Below are 22,064 nucleotides of genomic sequence, written 5' to 3'. Positions count from 1 at the left end.
TAATTATATTGGTTACATACATGTTGAAACTGATCAAATTGCATACTTCAAATATGTGCATTTTATTTTACTTCAATTTTAATAAAGTTATGAGGGAAAAAGAAAAGCAGAGGCAGAAACACAATTTTTTTTTTTTTTTATCTAGATGCTGCTTGTTTACTATTGTTTGAGAATGGAAGAAGTATTAGCCTTTCCTTTAGGAATGCCCTCTGAGCAAGACAGGCTCTGTCAGACTTCATTTAAAACAGCAAAATTACCAGTCTACTGAGAGATGAGCTAAAGCTCTCTGTCCATATAACCTCATCTTGAAAATCTCAGTTTCAAATCTGAGTGGAAGAGAAGCAGTGGAGACTCTAAGGTAGGCATTGGAGAAATGCATTTTGACGTCTGACTTTTACTGCTTCATAACCAAGACACAGATATTTATTTCTAAAGTGCTACAGGACTTCTTTAAACTTCCATAGTACAACAATTTATGTGAATTCTCATTATATTATTTTAAATTGATATTATTATTATAATTTATAATATCACAAATGTTATTGTCTTACATGAATGATTTTTCCAGAATAAAGATTCACAAGGTGTAATAATTTAAAGGGTTGGTATTTTCTAGCTTTACATTACTTTTTAGAACTAGAAATATTTAGAAATTACTTTTGGAAATTCCTAAGCTTGGAGACTCATCTTCTAAAATACATGAAATAAGACACATTGCATTCTTTAAAATTTTTCTTGGTACTCTGTATCAGAATTACTTTATCGTGCTCTTTATTGCAGCTTAGATATTCAATGGAAGTGCATTTAAATTTTTTAAAATATCCTAGAGATGCAGGGAGACAGCAAAATAGTAGAATAAACTTAAGTTTGTAATAAAATAAAATATACTATTTTTTCATGGTTTGGCATACTGATATTAGAATACACAACCCAAAATTCTGGATACAGTTTATTATTTCATATATCAGAAAACATTGTTTCTTTATATCTAATATGGATCTGGAATGCCAATGTTTTAGTTGATTGTGTAGCTTTAGTGTTTTTCCTTATGAAGGTACAATCCTTAAGAAAGAACATAGAATTTGACAATAGATTTTCCAATACTAGTATTTGCTTTTAAGTAAATACATTGAATTTTGTAATTTTAAGAATACCAAATATATGAATACATAGTAAAACACTAGAATAAATTTAAGTTTGTGATCAAACAAAAACATGCTACTTTTTCATGACATGACAGAGTGCTATTATCACAGACAACCATAGGCTCATTTAAATGGATATTGCTAACTTCCCCCTCTATTATAAAACTTTTTTCTTTGATACCTAAAATTTTCTAGAATTCTTTTATTCTACCCATTGTTTTATGAGCTTTAGAGTTATTCTTTACTAATGTATAATCATTTAAATATTTCATAAAATTCTGAGAATTTTCAATAAGCAGAATTAACTGAACATAACTTTATTAGGTACATATATGAATCTACCACAGTGAATAACGTCATTAAGTAAATTAACAAAAGTGGGGTCCCAATTAGAATGAGATACATTCTACTCCATGCTTGTATAATTATACCAAAGTGCATCGTCCTGTCATGTATAAGAGACCCAATAATAAAAAAAATACTTATTTTATTTTTTAATAACTTTGTTTTTTTAATATTGTGCCAAGGATTGAAACCAGAGCCTCACAAGTCTTAGGGAAGCATGCTATCACTGAATGATACCTCCAGCCCCTTGTTATTTTAAATATATAAATACTTCTAGAACTAAAATTGATTTATTATAATTTCAATGAATTTTCTGCAATAAAGAAGAACAATTTACAATAAACTTGAGAAACTATATTTTCTTTTCTTTTCTTTTTTGAGAGAGAGAGAGAGAATTTTTTTTTAATATTTATTTTTTAGTTCTCGGTGGACACAATATTTTTGTTTGTATGTGGTGCTAAGGATCCAACCCAGGCCAAACGCATGCCAGGGGAGCGTGCTACCACTTGAGCCACATCCCCAGCCCTATATTTTCTTTTTCCATGAGAACTATTTTCTCTTCTATTTTCCATCCAAATCTTGATAAAAAAAAATGTTTTCCAAGTGCAGTTTCAATCCAGTCACATTTACCTATTCATGAAGGTACATAAACCAAAAACTTCAGGACTTTGATTGATTTAGATTAAGAAGAAAATGGTAACTAGATCATAAGAGTGGAAATGTTTTGCACACTGGTTTGCAACTATTAAAATACAGCCATTGGTAGGAGAATAACTTTAAGTTTGAAAACAAGGGCAGATTTTATAAAGAAGAAACAATACCCTGGGTGTTTCAGTGCCTCAAGGAATATGATGTAAAAAGAGTCACATAAAGAATGTCATATAACAAATATTCCAGTATCATACAAACACAAATTTTCCATTTTTTAAAACTTGTTTATGGGAAACAGTTCTTTTTTTTTTTCCATTGGTGATGGATATTCAATGTGCCATGTTGAATTCAATAGGTTCTGAATTTGAAAGGATCTGATTTAAATGAAGGTCATGTGGATGGAGGGAAAAAAATGTATACTCTTACAATACAGCACTTGAATAAAAAAAAAGAAAACCTGGAAATGGGCATGTTTGGATTATTTCCCTAGAAGATTCCTATATCTTTTTTAAAAACTATTTTTAGTTGTAGAGGGACACAATACATTTATTTTATTTTTATGTACTTCTGAGGATTGAACCCAGTGCCTCACCCTTGCTAAGCAAGCACTTTACCACTGAGCTACCACCCCAACCTAATATTCCTATTTCTGCTTATCCAAATATGAAATCCACAGTTTGTGGTGAATAATTTTAATGTAAGCAAAAGTATTTCAGATACTATAGATCCAAGCCAAATAAGACACCATCTTTAATTTTAAGAAGTCTGCAGGGAAGATTGAAAATCAAACACTAACCATTAAATAATATAACTTATGATAAAAAGGAAAACAGTATATACAGGCTAAAGACAAGGGTAAGACTTGAGCAATTTCATGATGTAAATGAAAGCAAACAAAAATATTCTTCTGAAGAATGAGGGATGTTTGAGTTAAAATTTATTTTTACTTACTTTTTATTTACTTTTTTTTTCTTTCACTTTTGGGGATGCAACAAGGGCTTTCTTTGTGGTAGGACAGCAAAGAAAGAGCCCCCACACCAGCTCTTGACTTGAAATTAAGATCAAGAATAAGACCCTGCTTTATATTCAAATTTTTCTGTTGTTTTGGAAAATGATAATTATAGAGACTATGAAGGGTAATAGATTGACTGAAAGCATGTCAATAAAAATCCTGTTGTGATCAAATGCTCCTGTTTTTCTTCCAATAATCCCCATAAAGATGAACAAATATTTCAGTTTTATTTCCATAAGAAATACCTTCTATCCTCAAGCTGGCATTGGAATCTCAGCAGACACATTTCTGCTTTGCCTTTACATTGCCACTGTCTTTGTGGGCCCCAAGCCCAGGCTTACTGACCTCCCCATCACCCACATGGCTCTAACACACATCCTCATGCTCCTGACCATGGGACTTTTGGTATCAACAGACTTTTTTGAAGTGTAGGACTGTTCATGTGGGTTCAAATGCAAAGTTCCTGTCTTCCTGGCCAAGGTCATGAGGGGACTCTCCACCTGCACCACTCACATGTTGGGTGTGCTTTAGGCCATTACCATTAGCCTCAGTGGCTCCTAGTTGGCCTGCTTCAAATTGAAAACCACAAAGACCATCCTGTGGCTAATTGTTTTCTTATTGATCCTCACCATGTCCACCTATACCAATGAAACAATTGGAACCCACACACACTTCTGTTAAGAAAATAAGTGGTATAATAGGTATAGAAAAGAATTTGATGATTGCTAAAATTTTAAACATAGAATTACCACATGACCTACCAATTTCATTTCTAGCTATATTTCCAAATGAACTGAAAACAGATATTCAAACACCAAATAAAATCTAGCCTGGTCTTCTATTTCTCACTGACCACTGTTCCTTTCTGCTCATGAGCTACAAGTACAGGAGCCTCTTTCTTGCACTGATGGCATTCAGTGATCACTAGTTTTGAGACCATATGGTTCTTTCAAGCAGATACATAATAATTCTCTTTCATAGACACAAACAAACAACAATCATGTTTTTTCAAAGCTCCAGATTTTCTCCATGAAGCTCCCCAGAAAAAATAACCACTCACACCCTTCTGCTGCTCATCAACTGCCTTGACATACAGTATTGTTTGGACTCCATCATTTCACTATTACTAGGCATAGTGTGGACAATTTATGTCATCCTGACATGTCTTAAAAGGCTTCTGATCAATGGTTATGGTATGCTCAGTCCTTTGGTACTAATCAATGCTGACACACAAATAATAAATCTATGCAAATTAAATGGAGAAAAAAAGGTCAGCTTCTGACAAAACTGATTAAAAGCAACTTTGTCACTCTTATTAAAATAGTATTCTCTATTTCAGAACATTTTACCTCTTATAAAAATCAATAATATAGGATTAAAATTTTCTATTAGAACAAAGTTATCTAAATAGCTAGCAAATAACTTGTGGATATATTTTTTTTCTGTATCTGGATCAGTTTTTCAACATTTGCATTAATTTTCATTATATCTGACACCATTTGCATATCATAAATTTCTGTAATTTTTATGTACTTTGTATCTTAGACATTTATATTGGGTCTATGTTTTTGTCTTTCTGCATGACAGTTCATGATATTTCTTTCAATGAAATTCTATTAGAGGAATATTGATACTTTTTGTCTATTAATATGTTCATGCTCATATTAAAACTACTCAGGAGTTTGCAAGAGTATTGCAAGTTTTGGGGAACTTGGGTAACTTAGTGAGACTTTGTGAACAAAACAGGTAGGAGATGTATCTCATTGGTGGACCACCTTAAGGTTTAATGTTTTTCAAAGACAATTTATATTCATTCAATGAATGACAACAGACTTTGTGTGTTCTGGTAAAGAAAGCATTTTCTATAGAAATTTTTGTAATTTTAAAGGAGAAAGGTAACTGGATCATCAGAGGACAGCTTTGCCCCAAATATGTGCATGCATACATTGATGTCAGGATGGTCAAAGCTCGGGAAAAAAGTAAATTTTTCTTGAAGAAGACTCAAAGCCCTGGGTACCTACTTCTTTGTACTCATGAGTCTTTCAGGCATGGGGTGACTATTCTGTAAGAGGTGCCAGAGTTAATGAATATTTCAGCATTATTCAAAGTGTAGCATTTATTTGAGAAGACTTTCTGTTATTACTGAATTTATTCATGGGAAATAGTCATTTTTTCCTTCTTGGTCATAGATGTATGTCAAAGACAGTCTAACAAGTTGAACTTGACAGTTCCTTCTACTACAGCCTGGTTTATTAGTTTCCCTCGAAATGAAGTATTTTATTGAATTTATTAAAAATATGTGTGTAAAATATTGCTTTCTACTTTGTCCTCAGTAGCAAGGGAACTGATGATCTATTTGCTTAACTTTGTTGCTTTCTACAAAACATCTCTAGGCTTCACATTTGGGTTTCCAGCTAAATTCAGCATGACTATTTATGAAAGTGTTTCTCTTATTTCCCTATTTAACACTATGATAGTATCTTATATTCTCCTACTTTACAAACCCCTAAATATCTTTGTGTAGTAATTATCCCAATACACACACACACATAAAAACTGTCGATTCCACATTTCAAGGAACTTAGCTTTTAATTCAGAAGTATTTCATAATCTTCATCCTGCTCTCATGGGGCTCTGTCATTTCCCTTGACTGATGCTCATGTGTTTTATTTACTTCAAAGGTTTTCACATTTATTTTAGGAGCATTATGTCAAGAGTATGAAGAACATTAAATTCCATTAGAAATACATTTGATAATATTGGAGAGTTAGAGTGTTAAAATATTTTATCCCATCATTTCATACTTCCATGTAGAGACTCTCATAGAAATTATAGCTACTTTAAGTGTTGTATGGATCAAAAATTTAAGATGTAGGATAAAAACCTTGAGTAAAACACCCAAATTGGAGTCATGGCTGTGTAATTTAATGAAATTTTATCAAGTGACCACAAAACCCTGGATACACACACACAAACACACACACACACATACATGTTTAAAGAAAGGAGTCTTGGAGGTGTCAAGTCTTCTCCTGGGGAAAACAAAAAATGTTTTAAAAAAATTGTTATTTGATAACTAATATTTTTCAAAGCAGGCTAATGTTAGGGTAGACATTTCTCCTCTAAAGCATGAAGTCTTGAGTGTACTACATTAATTCTCCCAAGCCAGGGTTTATCACAAGCCTAACAACTAAGAAAAAAACAGTATCAGAGGAATTCTCAGCCCAGTTCTACAAGAAGTTGAAAAAAGAATGAACATCAATTCTTCTAAAATTATTTTATGAAATAAAAAATAGCAAAACCTTCTAACCTCATTCTATGAAACTAATATCAACCTGACCAAAAACCAGACAAAGACACATCAAGGAAAGAACATTTCAGATAAGTATTCCTGAGGAACAGAGATGTAATATTTTCAATAAAATTATGGAAGCAGCATACAAAAAGCATATTAACATGATCAGTGGGGTTTGTCCCAGGGATAAAGGGTTGGCTCAACACATGGAAATCAATAAACATATTTTTTTAAGTAAATAGATGTAAAGACAAGAATCAGAAAATTATCTCAATAAATGCAGAAAAAGCATTTGACTAAATACATGGCCAAAACACTAGATAACTATGTATAGTAGAAATATATCTTATCTTAACACTATCAAATATAAAAGCTGTCTATGGTAAACACAAGGTAAACTTATTCTTTCTTTTTTTTGTTTTTTCTTTTTTCTTTTTTTCTTTTTGGCAAAGGGAGACTTTACATAAAACAGAAAATTGGGAGAGGGTGAACAAAGGATTACTAACAGGAATGTGGACTTCTAGCAAAACAAAAACAAAAGAACAAAAAGGGCAGGGGGGAGGGGTGTTGGAAGGACAGAAGGGGGTAGTGAGAGCTAGAAAAAGGCATAGTATTTTTTTTCTTCTTCCCATTTCTTTAAAAAAAACCAACACAAGGAAACACACATGCATACACAACCATTTGTTCCCGAGTAGAACCATAAATAGGGCAGAATGGAACATTCTGTTCTTCTCTCTTCCAAAGGTAAAAAAAAAAAAAAAAAAAAGTTAAAGAAAAGTCAGGCTGGAGGCTGCTCCCCACAGAGGCCCCTTCCACAGCGATGTGTAGCTGTGTAGGAAGGGCACCTGGGCGATTGGGTTTGTGCAACACAGGACAGCATCACTGAGAACAGAGGCAGCGCGATAGGGAGAGGGGGGTCATGCGCTTGCCCCACCCCACGAGCAGGGGGTCCAGCTTGTCGAAGTCCAGGGCGCCCTCTCTGAGTTGTGGGAACCCACGGGGATATCCCTGGGGACTGTGACTTCTCCAAGACCTGGGCACCATCCCAGAGAGGGTCGCCAGGGCTTCACCCTCTCCAAGTCGGGGGCGCCCACCCCCGCCCCGTGAGCCCGCCCCTCAAGGAGGGGGTCCGTGCATGCGCCCGGTGCTCGGGCTCCATATGTGGGCGCTTGGTGCTGGGGAGGCAACTGGCAGCCCCTGTTGACGTGGCTGAGGACTTTCTGCCTGCGCTGCGCCACCTGCAGACTGGCGGTGGATGCCAGCGCCAGCTCCTTGTTCTGGCTCTTGGAGACTTCACTTTCTCCTCCAGACCCCCAAGATGCGCTCGAGTTTGCAACTGCCACACTTGGAGGCTGTGAAGCAGTCGAGCAGCCGCTTGCGCTCCACCTTGATGAAATCCTGGCGTCAATGTGGATGGGCAACATCCCCGGCTCTCCCCAAAGTTTGCATGTCTACACTGTCTGTGGCTCTTCCTTGAGCGCGGCCAAGCGCTGCCCCAGTGCCGGGGCGGTGGCGGGGAGGGCAGCGTAGGAACAGGCTCGGTGGCTAAGGCGACCATGGCAATGCCCCCAGCATCCCCAGCGCCACCAGAGTAGCTGCTCAGGTTCCCATAGACTGCTGCCTCAGTCGCAGCCACCGAAGGTGCTGCGCCTGATGCCATGCCAGGGGGGTCCTCCTGTGGCATCCGCAGCAGCAGCCGCTGCACCCGCGCCTAGCTGGTTCTGCTTGTGCAAATCCTCCAGGGCCTTGACAAAGTCCTTGGTGAACTCCTGCTCCTCACTGGCCGTCACATTGGGGTAGAGGAACTGCGTGCTCATCAGCGTGGTGGCGACCAGCCCTTTGGACTGTATAATGAGGAGCTCGAGCTCAGGAGAGGGGAGATTGAGCAGCTCCAGGTCGGGTGAGGAAAGCAGGCCGTGTGTGTGTGTGTGTGTGTGTGTGTGTGTGTGTGTGTGTGTGTGTGTGTGGCGGTGGGGGGAGGGGACGCCTGGGGGGAGGGGACGCCTGGCTGGCGGGCCGTCTACGTGCAGGGGGACCATTGGTGCCTCCATTACCTGCTTGCTCTGGCTCAACCTCAGCGCACCGTTTTTCATCTTGGTGCCGGCTGCCACAGTCCGGCAGACAGGGGAACAAATGGCCTGGGGACACTAAGTTGCTGCTGCTGCCACTGGCGCCACCTCTAGGCCGCTCAGAGCCCCGTTGCCAAAGAACAGTGTTTCCAGGCTCCACCTCCCATGCTGCTGCACTGTTGGAGGCGGGGGTGGGGGGGTTGGGGGGGAGTGGACCTCGGCCTCCCAGGGGGCTGCGCCCCACTTCCCTGTCACTGGGCCCTGTGCCCACCCAGGGCGCCTCCGCTGCACCTGGCCCTCTGATAGTGGAGGCTTTATTATTATTATTATTATTATTATTATTATTATTATTATTTTAATATATATTTTTGTCAATGGTATTTATTTATTTATTTATGGTGCTGAGGATTGAACCCAGGGCCTCACACATGCCAGGAAAGCGTTCTACCACTGAGCCACTCCAGCCCCAGAAACATTATTCTTAAGGGAGAAAAATTTAAAGCATTCCCTCTAAAATTCAAAAAAAAGTAAAAGGATGCTCTTTTTTTGCCACTTCTATTCAACATCCTCCTTGAAACTCTATCCAAAACAATTAGAAGAAAGAATTAAAGATAAATGAATAGAAAAAAAGGAACTCAAACTATCACTATTTGCTAATGACATGTGTCTATATTTAGAATATCCAAAAAATTTCATCTGAAAACTTCCTTGACTAATAAATAAATTCAGCAAAATAGCACAATATAAAATAAACACCCACAAACCAAATGCATTTCTATACTTAAGCAATGAATCCACTGTAAAAAAAAAAAAATTAGGAAAACCACTCCATTAACAATGGCCTCAAAAAAAGAAAAAGGAAGAATAAAATAAAATACTTGGGAATCAATCTAAAAAAAAGAGGTAAAATACCTCTACAATGAAAACTACAGAACACTAAAGATAGAAATTGAAGATATTAGAAGATGTAAAGATGTTTCAGGCTCTTGGATAGGCAGAATGATCTTGGTCAAAATGGCAAATCTAACAAAATAGTTATACAGATTCAATGCAATTCCTTTTAAACTCCCAATGACATTCCTCATAAAACTAGAAAAAGCAATTATGAAATTCATTTGAAAAATAGAGGAGCCACAATAGTCAAAGCAATTCTCAGCAAAATGAGTGAATCAGTAGGCATCACAATACTAGACCTTAAACTGAACTACAGAGAAATCGTTTAAAAAAAAAAAGTACCCAAAGACATGTAGACCAGTCCATACTAGTCAAAGGTGCCAACAACATAAATTGGAGAAAAGATAACCTATTCAACAATTGGTGCTGGGAGAACTGGAAATCCATAAGGAAAAAGATGAAATTAAACCTCTGTCTCTCACTGTGCTGAAAAATCAACTCAAAGTAGATCAAAGACTTAGACATGAGAACAGAGACTCTGTGCCTTACAGAAAAAATAAATAAATAAATAAGGTCCGCATTCTCATCATGTTAGCTTAGGACCTGACTTCTTGAAGAAGACTCCTAAAACACAAACAGTATAATTAGGAATCAATAAATGGGATGGATTTAAACTAAGAAGCTTATTCTCCACAAAGAAAACAATCTATAACATGAAGAGAGAGCCTACAGAATGGGAAAATAAATCTTTACCACACACACATCAAATAGAGCAGTAATCTCCAAGATATATAAAGAACACAACAAACTTTAATGCCAAAAAAAGAGACATAACCCATCAATAAATGGACTAGGGAACTGAATAAGACACTTCACAGAAGAAGAAATACAATTGATCAACAAACATATACAAAAGGCCATCATCTTTAGCAATTAGATAAATGCAAATCAAAGCTATTTCAATATTTAATTTCACTGCAGTTATAATGGCAATTATCAAGAAAACAAGCAATAATAGTGTTCATGCAGATGTGAGAGAAAAGATACACTCATATATTGCTGGTGGCCACATCAATATAGAGTAGGTCAACTACAGTAACTAAACTATGGAACCAACCTAGGTACCCTTCAACAGATTAATGGACAAATAAGATGTGATATCTTTGCCACCCTGTAGTTCACTTTTTAGTGGTTTTCAGAACAAGAGGTTTTGCCTTTCTTTTTAAAATAATCTCTTCCAGAAATCCATGTCATTACATTTCCCTGGTTTTTATCTCCTTAACTGGATGCCCTCACTCTCTGTCTCCTTCATAGACTTTTCTTCTCCATTGCTAAATATAGGTTTCTCTGAGCCCCATCTAAGAGAAATGCTCCCTCTACTTGTATATCTTCACCCACACTCAGGCTCATGCTCAGTCTCATGGCAGTATTTTCTGAATTCCCCTCCCTCCCAAGTATCCATTTTCTTCCCAGTCCTCTCCTGTCACCTCCAGACATGTTCATGTGGATATCTAGGAGAAATCACAAACATCAACACAAAAGCCATCCTCAAGACTAGCACTCTTTTCCCTGTCTGGTGTGGTCTTTCTGCCCCATACAGGATTGGGTATCAGCAACTACCCTAGAGTGCTCAAGTCAAAAATTCAGCAATTGTCCTTGGTCTTTTCACCATTACACTCACCCAATCCATCCCCAAACCCTGCTTATCTTAAAGACAATATTATAAACATATATATGTGAGAGAGAGACAGAGAGATACATATATTCAAAATTATAAATATATAAGTAAACAATTATATGTATATTAAATATCTATAAAATATATAATTATAAATAAATAAATCAGGTTAAACTACTTTTATTCCTATTATCAAGTCATGCCATCACGTTATATCATACATATTCTATTGATAATCATACCCATGGGGACAAGTTCTGCTAAATGGCCACAAATTCTCCTCATATCAAAGGACTCAAAAGCTGCTTTTGCCAAAAATCACTGATTATTCATTGAGGCCTACAGATGCCCAATGGACAACTACAAGTGAGATAACACTTGGCATCTCTGAGATATATTTATTCTATTTATTGGCTTATAATAATCACAGCATAGAAAAGAGAAAGAAATACCTGCAGTATTAGTAAGGACTCCTGAAACATCCCAGGCACAACAGGTGTAGGAAGAGGCTGTGACTGAAGTGAAACCCTTACCCCACTTCTGAATAAAAATTTGAAAAAAAATACACACGCACACACACACATACACACGCACAAACATACATACATACACTGGGTAGTGAGTCTAATACTCCCTTTCTTACCTGGATGATTAATTTCATAATGCAATTAATGAAGATTTGTATAAAAAAATTAAAAAGCTGCTTGTAGAACAAATACTAAAGGGCTTTCTAAAATGTTTCATATCCAAGCCAGTCAATAAGGAGGCAGATACTCTGGTGGACACTAGAAACCTAAATGGTTTTGCAGATGTGTAAATATTCATAAATCAGTCTCATTTATCTATTTAAACAACAACAACAAAAAACTACCACCACAATGTCTACCATTTGTTTGATGGTACACTAAGCTAAAGCCTTAACAGTATTTTTACTTCACTAGATCATTAGAAATTAGGCACTGTTTGGAGTAAATTGGCAAATTAAAAAAAAAAAAACTCATGATATTAAATGTTATTTCATTTTATACCCTTTCACACTTTTTGAATATGGATTATCTTATAAATTAAGCTACATCACAAGTTAATAAATTTATACATATTTATTTGCTATCAAGTTAAAACGATTATTACTCCATGAATTATGCTGCAATTGATAATAATTAAGAAGAAGCTTAATTTAATCTACCTCACCGTCCCTAGTACAAATTTCTGTCTAGCACTTCTGACACCTTCATCTATCATACTGTGATGTGATGTGATCCAATCTGGAACATTTGTGTAAAACTCTGAATGGTATCTTCCAGAATGGTTCTATAAAACTCTGCACTAACATTTGCTCAGCCTAACAATTTCTTAAGATAATGAGATATTTATTTTTCATTTTTTTTTGTTTCACCCAAACTTGAAAAGCATCTGTAATGATTAAAATAAATATAAAGTGAATATCTAAATTCTTTTCATAAAACAAATAAAAAGTGATAGCAGTTATCACATTTTCTAAGGTCATTAGTAACTTTAGAATTTTTAAATATGACTTTTACATATTTTTCAGGTTTGTATCCCTGTTTTAATAACAAAAGTATAAATAGTTGCTAAATAAGCTTAAAAATAGTCTACACATTAAAACAGTGTTTTTTTTAGGCGTAGGTGGACAAATGAAAAAACTGGGCTTAAAGAGGAGATTCCATAGGTTTTAGTTAGGGGAGGAAAAAAAAAGGTTATGCCACAATTACTTTCATAATTTCAATTAATATCTATTTAGCAATTGTCTTAGAAATATCTCTTTAGAAAAACAAAACAAAAAAAAAGCTTCTTCATACACTTACAAAAAATTCTTCATAAATCTTTACATAAGTGCAGCCACTTGGCAGCATAAATATATTTTACCCCAAGCTTATATCACTCCATGATTCTTTTGGAAATTTTCATCATTGACACATTTATGTTCAGAATATTGTCTTTAGATTACATATAACTAGTTTTAAAATATATACCAAATATTCTTGTTAACTACATAAATCTCCAAATGAAGAAAACCTGTCTTGCATTATACAAATATCTTGAATGTGAGATAGGCAAGTACACCTTGAAATAATGCTTAACTAATCACAAAGTGATGATTCTGTAATAGATTGCTACTATTAGACAAAAGTAAATAAAACTGTCATGATAAGATAAACAAAATCAAAGAGAAATAAGCAGTGATCACTGTTTTGTCATTAGAGAAAGTAATATCCAACACAGCTCAATAAAAAAGGAGGGAAAGCCCACAGCTGTACAAGTAAAGAACAGGCCTGGTCAAATCAGTACTAGAAGCTAGACACAATTCAGGGATAAGAGTGACACCTAAACATCTATCAAAGAATGGAACAATGGGCTGCAAAGAGAAGGCAAGTGTTTTTAGGTTCAGGGTATGCCACATACTGAAGAATAATATCACATGGGCACTGGCTGAAAAACAACCAAGCTATTCTCAAAACAGCTCTTTATTAAAGACTGAGTTAGGACTATTAAGTGAGGATATTCTTTTCAAATCATTGGAAGTCTTAATTAGGTCACTTAATATGCAAATGGTCCTAGCAAGTATAATCAATTGTGTCTGAAACTTTAATGTTTAGAGCAACTTAAATTCTAAGGACACAGAGAAGCCCAGGAAAAAGTCATGCAAACATGGAGACAGAAGATGGCAATCTACATGTCAAAGAGTGCACCTCAAAGGAAATCATTCCAGCAATTACCTTGATATACAAATTCTAGAATTAGGACAAATAAATTTCTGTTACCCCATCTGTGCATTGTCTTACAACAGTCCTGTGAAACTAATGCAGCCCATTTGGACACACATACACTGTCCCTGCCCCCTGGCTGAATGAATATACAATTGGATCACATCACCTTTCAACAGCATTGAAAGACTGACCTGCTGCAAGAAAAGACATGTCTTACTATAATATTCTTAAGGTATGCAAAAACACAGCTCCTGACCTGATGGGGATATAGAGATTTATGGTATGGCACAGTAATACAAAATATATACTATTTTACCTCCTTCATTAGTGTAACTCTCACTTCTCTTTGTGTCAAAACTTTCCTGGCGAGGATGTTTGTATATAAGTTTTGTAAAAGAACTAGGAGGCCAATGGAGTTGACTGGTACATGGGCTACCTGGGGCAGGTGGCTAAAAGAAAAAAGTAACATCACAAAAGAAATATTCAGTGGCCAACAAATACTGACAATGATGGGAAAATGATTTTTCTGTTATTTCTACATGTATGTAATATGAATATCACACCTATTATGTTGTCAGGAGAAATAATACAGTCCAGATTATTTTGGAAAGGGCATGTAGGTCATTCAAGTGGTAAAGTTCTAAAAGTTTAGAGAAGTCCCCATTTTGGGGATTTGTTCTGGCATATTCTGGCCATCTCCAGGTTTTTCCTGTGGAGACAATTCTCCAGAAGGCTCAGCTAACCTCAGACCACAGATATCATTGCGAGTTTTGTGGTGCACTTGCTCTTTCCACAGGAGGCAGAATTAAAATGTAGCTTTTGGATGGTCTACAAGAAACTCTGCAAAGACTTTGTCTTACATGTAGGAAAACAATTAACATAACCATCATGGCTGTTTCCACAGGAGTCTCTTCCGCTGAAAATTTTTATACACAGATTAGAAATAGATGAATATATGCATAGGCCTCCATACATTGGATTACAGAATAAGGTCTTTGCATAATTATTTCAGTAGAAAAAGTAGAATCCAATATTTAAATATCCACCCTACCACATGTGTCTTGATAACTAATTCTGCCATTTTAGGTGCTCACAATTACTACCCTCCCCCCCCCACACACACACACACACAGAAGGGGAAGGTCAAAAGACTTTCCAGCTGTGATCCAAGATAAGGAGTTGCCTGGATTGCTCTTCTCTGGACTGCTCTCTTTTACCTGTAAATACCTCCTGATAAATAGTCATAGATCCTGGTGTGAAGGCTGAGACAACATGTAAATATTCTCAGGACATTTTTGTGCCTAGAACCCTGGAAGTTTGTATACATCATAAAAACATATTTATTTTGTGCATCTCCATTTAAATGAGCTGAATAATGCACCCTCTCTGGAATGTGTGTGCCTGGTTATCAGAGTTCTAAGTTTGGTTCTAATGCTGAGAAATTGAGGTTGATCCTTCAAAGTTTCATTACCTTGGCCACTTCCTATAATAAGACCACCACAAAACATTCTTTAGAGTGCTGAATTTTTATCTTTTTATCTGTGTAAAAATACACAAATGGATATGGTCTTTTAGTCTCTTGGGAAGTTGTCAATACATCTTGTAAAAGGACTATAAGGCCAGTGGAGTTGACTGGTACATGGGCTACCTGGGGCAGGGAGCTAAAACAAAAACAGTAGCAACAGAAAAGAAATAGTAATTCCCCAATAAACCCTGACAATGATGTGTGCACACTTTGGTGAAGGCTTCCAGCAGGTGTGGCAGGTGCCCTAGAGTAGACTTGGACCTGGATGGCAACATTAGAGCTTGATTTTTTTTCTGAGTTTAATCTGGAGGCAGAATAAGAAGATCAGAACAGAAGAGACATCATAGAGCACAGACATGTGTATAACCCAGCTGTCCCTGGGCTCCCTTGCTCTCTGGTGAGGCATTTTTTGAGAGAAATACCTGTGGTGGCCACATGATGGCAGTTTGCACAGACCAAAGCAAACCTGGGCATTCTGTCTGGCTCCTGCCACTCACCTGGATCTTGGGACCTGGGTGCTCACCTGCCTTTCTACAAAAGTCAAAAATACTCTGCCCAGAGGTGCATCCATAATTGCAGCTGGATACTCTGAACTTTACAAAACAAAAACAAATCAAAACAAAACAACAACAAAAACAAAACAGCATTACTAACTGCCCACCTCTGGCTGCTTGTTTTGATGCAAATAGAGCAGATCTGATTCAAAACAGAGTTCTGTATCTTGCTCCCCAAATATCAAGGGTGCAAAAAAAAAATCACATATTACAGACAAGACTTACTGTTAAGAGGGGTCAAGGGACTCTCTCTTCAAGGAATAAAAAGAATATTTGGCTTTCATTGTGAATCCAGGAAAACTAATTCTAGATTTTTCTAATTCTATGAATAACTCCATATACTTGCCAATAAATAAATACATAACCAGGCACCCTGCTCCTCTCTGCCCTAGTTAAATGTGGGCTGTCTTGAGATTCCCTGCTCCCTTGGATCCCTTCACCTGCATATCAATGCAGCAGGTGTGCAGTCCCTTCTGCTCCTCTTTGCAGCATCCTGAACTTTTACCTAATTATTTTCAGGACTGAACACCTTTAGCAGACTCCACTTGGGGAGAGATTCAGAAAATTGTGGAATAAACCTAAAGACATTTCATCATCACACTATGATGCTATCAATTTCGTTCTATGTTCCTATTCACTATCTTTTAATTTATTTTATTTTAGTTGTTCTTCTTAATTAAATATGACATAGAATTTATTTTGGTAAAATTATACAAGCATAGGAATTCCTATTTATGATTCATAATTATTTGAGGCTGGGTCTATAGCTCATCAGTAAAGTGTTTGCCTCACACATGTGAAGAACTGTGTTCGATCCTCAGTACCACAAAAAATAAAATAAAGATATTGTGTTAATTTTAAAAAAATGATTCATAATTATTCTAATTATACTATGCTTAAGTATAGAAATGCATTTGGTTTATGGGTGTTTATTTTATATTGTATTCTTTTGCTAAATTTATTTATCAGTCAAGGAAGTTTTCAGGTGAAATTTTTTGGATATTCTTGTGGGAAGCCATTCTCACGCGTGACTGGGTGACTCCCGGTTTGGGTCTGAGGCTTCTGGCTGTGTCGGAATTTTCCCGGCCCTCTCCTGATGAGAGAACCTGTCCGTGTGGGGGTGTGACTGACCACTGACCCTGGGGGCCCAATCACTGACCCTGACCTTGGAGTGCAGCCCCCCCTCAACCTTCATTGGATGGAATTATCCCCTGAATTTCTTGTTCCCCAATAAAAGGCTACTCCCTGGCGTGTTCACTCTCTCTCTCTCTCCTGCTAGCCCTGAGTAATCCTTGCTGCCCTGCTGGGCGGTTAGAGGTCCCAGCCAGAGAGGGGAGCCGTCTCGGACCTGGCAATAGAAATAAGGTAACTGAGTCTGTGTGTTTTATTTCGATCTCTTCTAGCTAACTTTATGCCAAGAACCTCATTAATGAAACCATTGCGCAGGCCGCATGGTGGATATTCTAAATATAGAAGCATGTCATTAGCAAACAGTGATAGTTTAAGTTCCTCTTTTTCTATTCATTTATCTTTAATTCTTTCTTCTAATTGTTTTGGATAGCGTTTCAAGGAGGATGTTGAATAGAAGTGGCAAAAAAGGGCAGCCTTTTACTTTTTTTGAAATTTAGAGGGAATGCTTTAAATTTTTCTCATTGGATTCTTAAGCATAAATTCTTGCAGATTTTAGAGTTATAAACAAATATCTTTATCTCCCTGGTTTTCAGAATCTGGTATGTGAAGAGAGTCACAGAAATTCCCTTCTTCAAGGTAATGTGGGTTTCTCTTATGGACATTATTTCTCGACTGATTTTCTCCTGCAGATAACAGATAGTTCAATGAAGAATGTGACATACCCTCTCCATTTAAGTCAGGCAGGGATGCAGGTTAATTACTTTGTGAAAAGGAAAGTGTGTGTGGGTCAACAGAGTGGGCCCACTTTATAGAATTATTCCCTGAACCTCAGAGTACCACCACTCACATCTGTCCTCTATCATTTAGTAAGAAGTAGTTTAGCCCAAGTCATAGTATGATTGATCCTTGGTCCCAAAGACTGGGCCCCAGAAAAATATGTTTCACCAGAGAACTGGATAGAAATGTGGATTTTCAGGCTTCATCCCAGCCTTACTAGATGAGACTCAGAGTGGCTCACAAATCTTAATTTTCATAATCCATTTAGTTGCATGCTTGGGGCTGAGAATCTATGCCCTGATTTGGTCTCTCCTCCAAGAACAAGGTGTTTTTTTTTTTTTTGTTGTTGTTGTTTTTTTTTAACTACTTTATAAAAAAATATTATGGTCTCAATAAGTTACACCTCACTAACCTGCAGTCTAGTTCCAGCCCTGATGTACAGACCCTGAGATCCAAGGGGCTGGGTGTATGGAACCCAACTGCTCAGATCTTCAGGGAATCCTGTTGCAATATCTCCATTTAGACCCTCAACAACACCACCCACAGCTAATAGTCAAATCCCTGTAAATGTTTTGATCTTTATTTCTCTTCCAGAGAAGAAAGCAATACCCAATCTGTTGTTTAAGAAGATTAAAGGGGGCTGAAGTTTGGCTCAGTGGAAAAGTGTTCTCCTATCATGCATGAGGCACTGGGTTTGATCCTCAGCACCATATAGAAATAAAATAAAAATTTTGTGTCCACCTAAAACTAAAAACATATTTTTAAAGGTTAAAAAAAATCTCTAAAGGCCATGACACTGCACTGTAACCATGATTGGGTGGACCATGGTTTTCTTAAATGAAGATGGTGGACCACAATGTGCATATCCCCATAAGCCGGATAAGACCACTAGATGGCAAGAGTGTGTGTGTTTGTTTATTTTTTTTTTTCTTTGCTAGTGGTGGGTGCTTTGCAGGTGGATCTGGCTTCTCTTTGTTGCTCCCATCAGAGTCCCTGAAGTGTTCCTCACTGAGGCAGATTTTACTGCAGATACCAGGAAGTGATATGAAGCCAGAGTCTTTGACTACAGGGAGCAATGGCTATAGGATTTTAATAGAAATTTTTTTCAGAATGATACAGGTCTCCTCCCCATACACGAGAGGCTGACAATTTCTCCACAGCCTGAAGTCCTGGTGGTGGCAGAGCTATGGTCACAGGCCCTAATAATACCAATCTGGAGGAGGAAAGTGGAGACAGGATATTTTCTTCTCATGAAAAGTATATTATGCTTTTATGAACACCCAGAACATATGGCCTGCCTTCTTTGATGCTTTAAAGTGTTGATTGAGAAGGTAAATGAGAAGGTGGGAAGATAACTCGAATTTGAATCTTGAGTCCAAGTCTAGCTCTACTCCAGACTATTGTGGCCTTTATCTGCTCCTGTGCCTCTTCTGCAACCCACATTTTCATCCATGGCAGAAGAGACTGTATGCAACAGGAACAGTGCTTGCACAATTCCCACATCCCAGGAGCAGTGCTCCTCCTTCCCTCAAACTTCTGGCAGCCCTTTGTGTTTCCCAGCACTAAGATGGGAGGGCTTAACAGAAAGCAGGGGCTTGGGTGCCTCCCCATGACTAAAACCCAGGAGTGCAGGTTACAGACGCAGTTGCCCTGGCCCTTTTGAGAAGCTGTATATGTTTGACATTGTAGTAAGAGTGCCTTGGGTTTGTTTTAATCAGGTATGGGAGACTCACATAAACACATGGACTGTCACAGAGATCTACAGTTTTCCATAAGCAGAAGTGCAGAGCCATTTGGGAAGCTTCAGGGTTGGTCAAGAGATGAGCATGTGGAAGGTGATGGAGAACATGGGAAAGAGACTTTCCTGTATTTGTGCAGGAAGATGAGACAGCATAAGTGAATTTAGTGTTAGTATGTTATAATTTTAGTTAGCTTTAGGGGGCATGGACCATCTCTGGTATTCTGGTACCTGACATGCTGTGATTAGATCAAACAAAAACTGGCCTTGGATGGTAGGAGAACAATAGGGAGGATAGTGGTGGTATGGAAATTATATTGTTTAATTTGCACAAGGTGAACAACTTGGGGATTTGGCTAACTATTGCTAAGAATTAGCTCTCTCCAAAAGGTCATGACTGGGTGCAGTGGTCCGTGCCTGGGTAGTGGTACATGCCTGTAAACCAAGTGACTCAGGGGACTAAAACTGGTGAACTGCAAGGTCAAGGCCAGCCTGAGCATTTTAGAAAGACCCTGTCTCACAGTAAAATTTTAAAAAACACATATAGGGATCTTGTTCAGGTATAGTAGAACAACTGTACAATGCTCCTAAGTTAAATCCCCAGTACCTTCCTCTGCCCCAACATACACCCACCCACCCACACACACACAAGCAATCTAAGAAGTCATTCCCTTCATGGTCAGCAAAGCACCATTGTCAAAGAAAGAGAGTCCCAATATAAAAAGGCCTTGGTAACACAAATACTGTTTATTTCCACAAAAAAAGACAGTGACTCTAGTTGTTTCTAGCAGCCTGCTCTCTGCTCCCTCAGGCAAGGGTCTGTGTTTATAATCTTCTAGGTCACATGCTTCATGGACCCTAAGCAGCCTTGTGGGTGACTACAGAGCAGCAAGACTCCTTGTTTTAATGGAGTATCTTCTGGTGAGGCATAAAGCTTGGCCAGCAGAGCAGAGAATTCTGATGCCAGTCAACAATCTCTCCTCTGTCCTTTGATCCTCCATTTGTCACCAGGTGATACCTGTCTGGGGTGAGCTCAGGATGTTTGGGACAAGGACATACTACTCAGGTAGAGAGAAGAGGACAGTGGCCTGGATTTGCATGGCATTGCATCTCACTGGAGGTTTATTCTCTCAGATGGCACTTTGGAAGGGGAAAGTGAAGCACTGCACAGAACACTCGGGAATGTGCAGGATCAGAAGTGAAAGGTTTTCTTTGTAGGTGGCAAGATTATGTCCCAGGCCACCACCTCCAGCATGGGGCTGCAGATTCTGATGGCTTGCATATTTGTGTGTGTGTATGTGTGTGTGTGTGTGTGTGTACTTGTGAATGCAGGTGAAATGCTCAATGACCCAATGTGCATTCTTGGGATAGAAGAGGTAGAAAGACTACTTACTCAACGGGGTTCCTGCTTAGGAAGAATCTTGCCTGTTGTTCAAGCAGGGGCATCAGTCTCAGCATTGATAGACTGACCTGGGACTGGTAAGCTTTGGGAAGGTTGGTAGAACTCTTTGACAGAGGTTTAGTAGCACCACAATGAGGCCCAAATTAATAATTCTCCTGCTTGCAGGCTTTAGGTTTCTTCTGATAATATGCTGTGTGTCTCCCTCTGCTCCTTCTTTTGTGTCTTCCCTCCCTTCCTCACCTACTGGGAGACAATAACTGTGCTTAAAGCACTGGAGAGAAAATAATAAATTAGAAAAATACTAGTTCTTTTTTGTGTGAAATATATGATCTACCCAGGGTTCCTGAGCCTTAGCATGGTTAAACTTAGAGACCAAAGACTTGTTTTTGGTAAGGGGCTTGCCCATCATGATGATGTTTAGTAATCCTATTCCCTACCTTGAAAATCAGAAATGCCTCTAGAAGGCCCAATGTCCACTGGGTGTGACCACTGCCATGGCTGAGAACTCTGAGCAGTGGGGCACGAAGCTTAGTCCACACCTGCAGTGGAGTTTGCATGGATGTCTCTGTGTCTACTTGGGGTCTGTTCAGGGTCTGCTACTGCTCACAGAGTTTGGGTTAGTGGGACTTGCAGGGGGTTTAATGCACACCTATTGTGAGAGAGTAATTGACCAGAGGCTATCAAATAAAACCACCATCAACAAAGGCACCATCTTAATATTGTGAGATTATCATGCAGATATTTCTGTTACAGCAAAAGTCAGTGGAGGTATCTGTGCTTTATAGCACTATGGTGACCACTCAGTAACTATAGCTATTATCATTTGAAAAAAAAAAAAAAAAAAACAAAAACTTTCTAAATGATGCAATTGTCCAGACTGACACACAGCAAATACTGAGTCTGACTACTACAGAACCTGAGTCTCTTTGTCTTTTTTTTTCCTTTTTTTTTTTGTACATAAGATTAAACCAAGGTGCTCTCTACCACTGAGCCATATCCCCAAATCTTTTTTAGAGTTAGGATCTTCCTAAGTTGCTTAGATTCTTGTGAAATTGCTGAGGATGAATTTGAACCTGTGGTCCTTCTTCCTCACCCTCCCCTGCTGCTTGGATGACAAAT

At 38.0% G+C, this 22,064-nt stretch overlaps 1 long non-coding RNA gene and 1 pseudogene across 1 annotated transcript; one reads left to right on the top strand and one right to left on the bottom strand.

Annotated features, from left to right (window-relative positions):
* Window positions 1-6,825: 6,825 nt before the first annotated feature.
* Window positions 6,826-11,335, bottom strand: LOC124101925 (transcription factor JunD-like; annotated as a pseudogene).
* Window positions 11,336-16,913: 5,578 nt separating this feature from the next.
* On the top strand, window positions 16,914-21,754 carry LOC131424679 (uncharacterized). Its single transcript, XR_009228077.1, has 3 exons — window positions 16,914-17,262; window positions 17,622-17,664; window positions 18,229-21,754. It is a non-coding gene; the product is annotated as an uncharacterized LOC131424679 (long non-coding RNA).
* Window positions 21,755-22,064: the final 310 nt, after the last annotated feature.

The sequence above is a fragment of the Marmota monax genome, unplaced genomic scaffold (genome assembly GCF_021218885.2).
Source record: "Marmota monax isolate L192 unplaced genomic scaffold, Marmota_monax_Labrador192_F-V1.1 WCK01_AAM20220418_F8-fsc00616, whole genome shotgun sequence".
Lineage (NCBI taxonomy): Eukaryota > Metazoa > Chordata > Mammalia > Rodentia > Sciuridae > Marmota > Marmota monax.
Note: the sequence above shows the minus strand (reverse complement) of the source record. Positions and strands in the feature narration are given on the sequence as shown.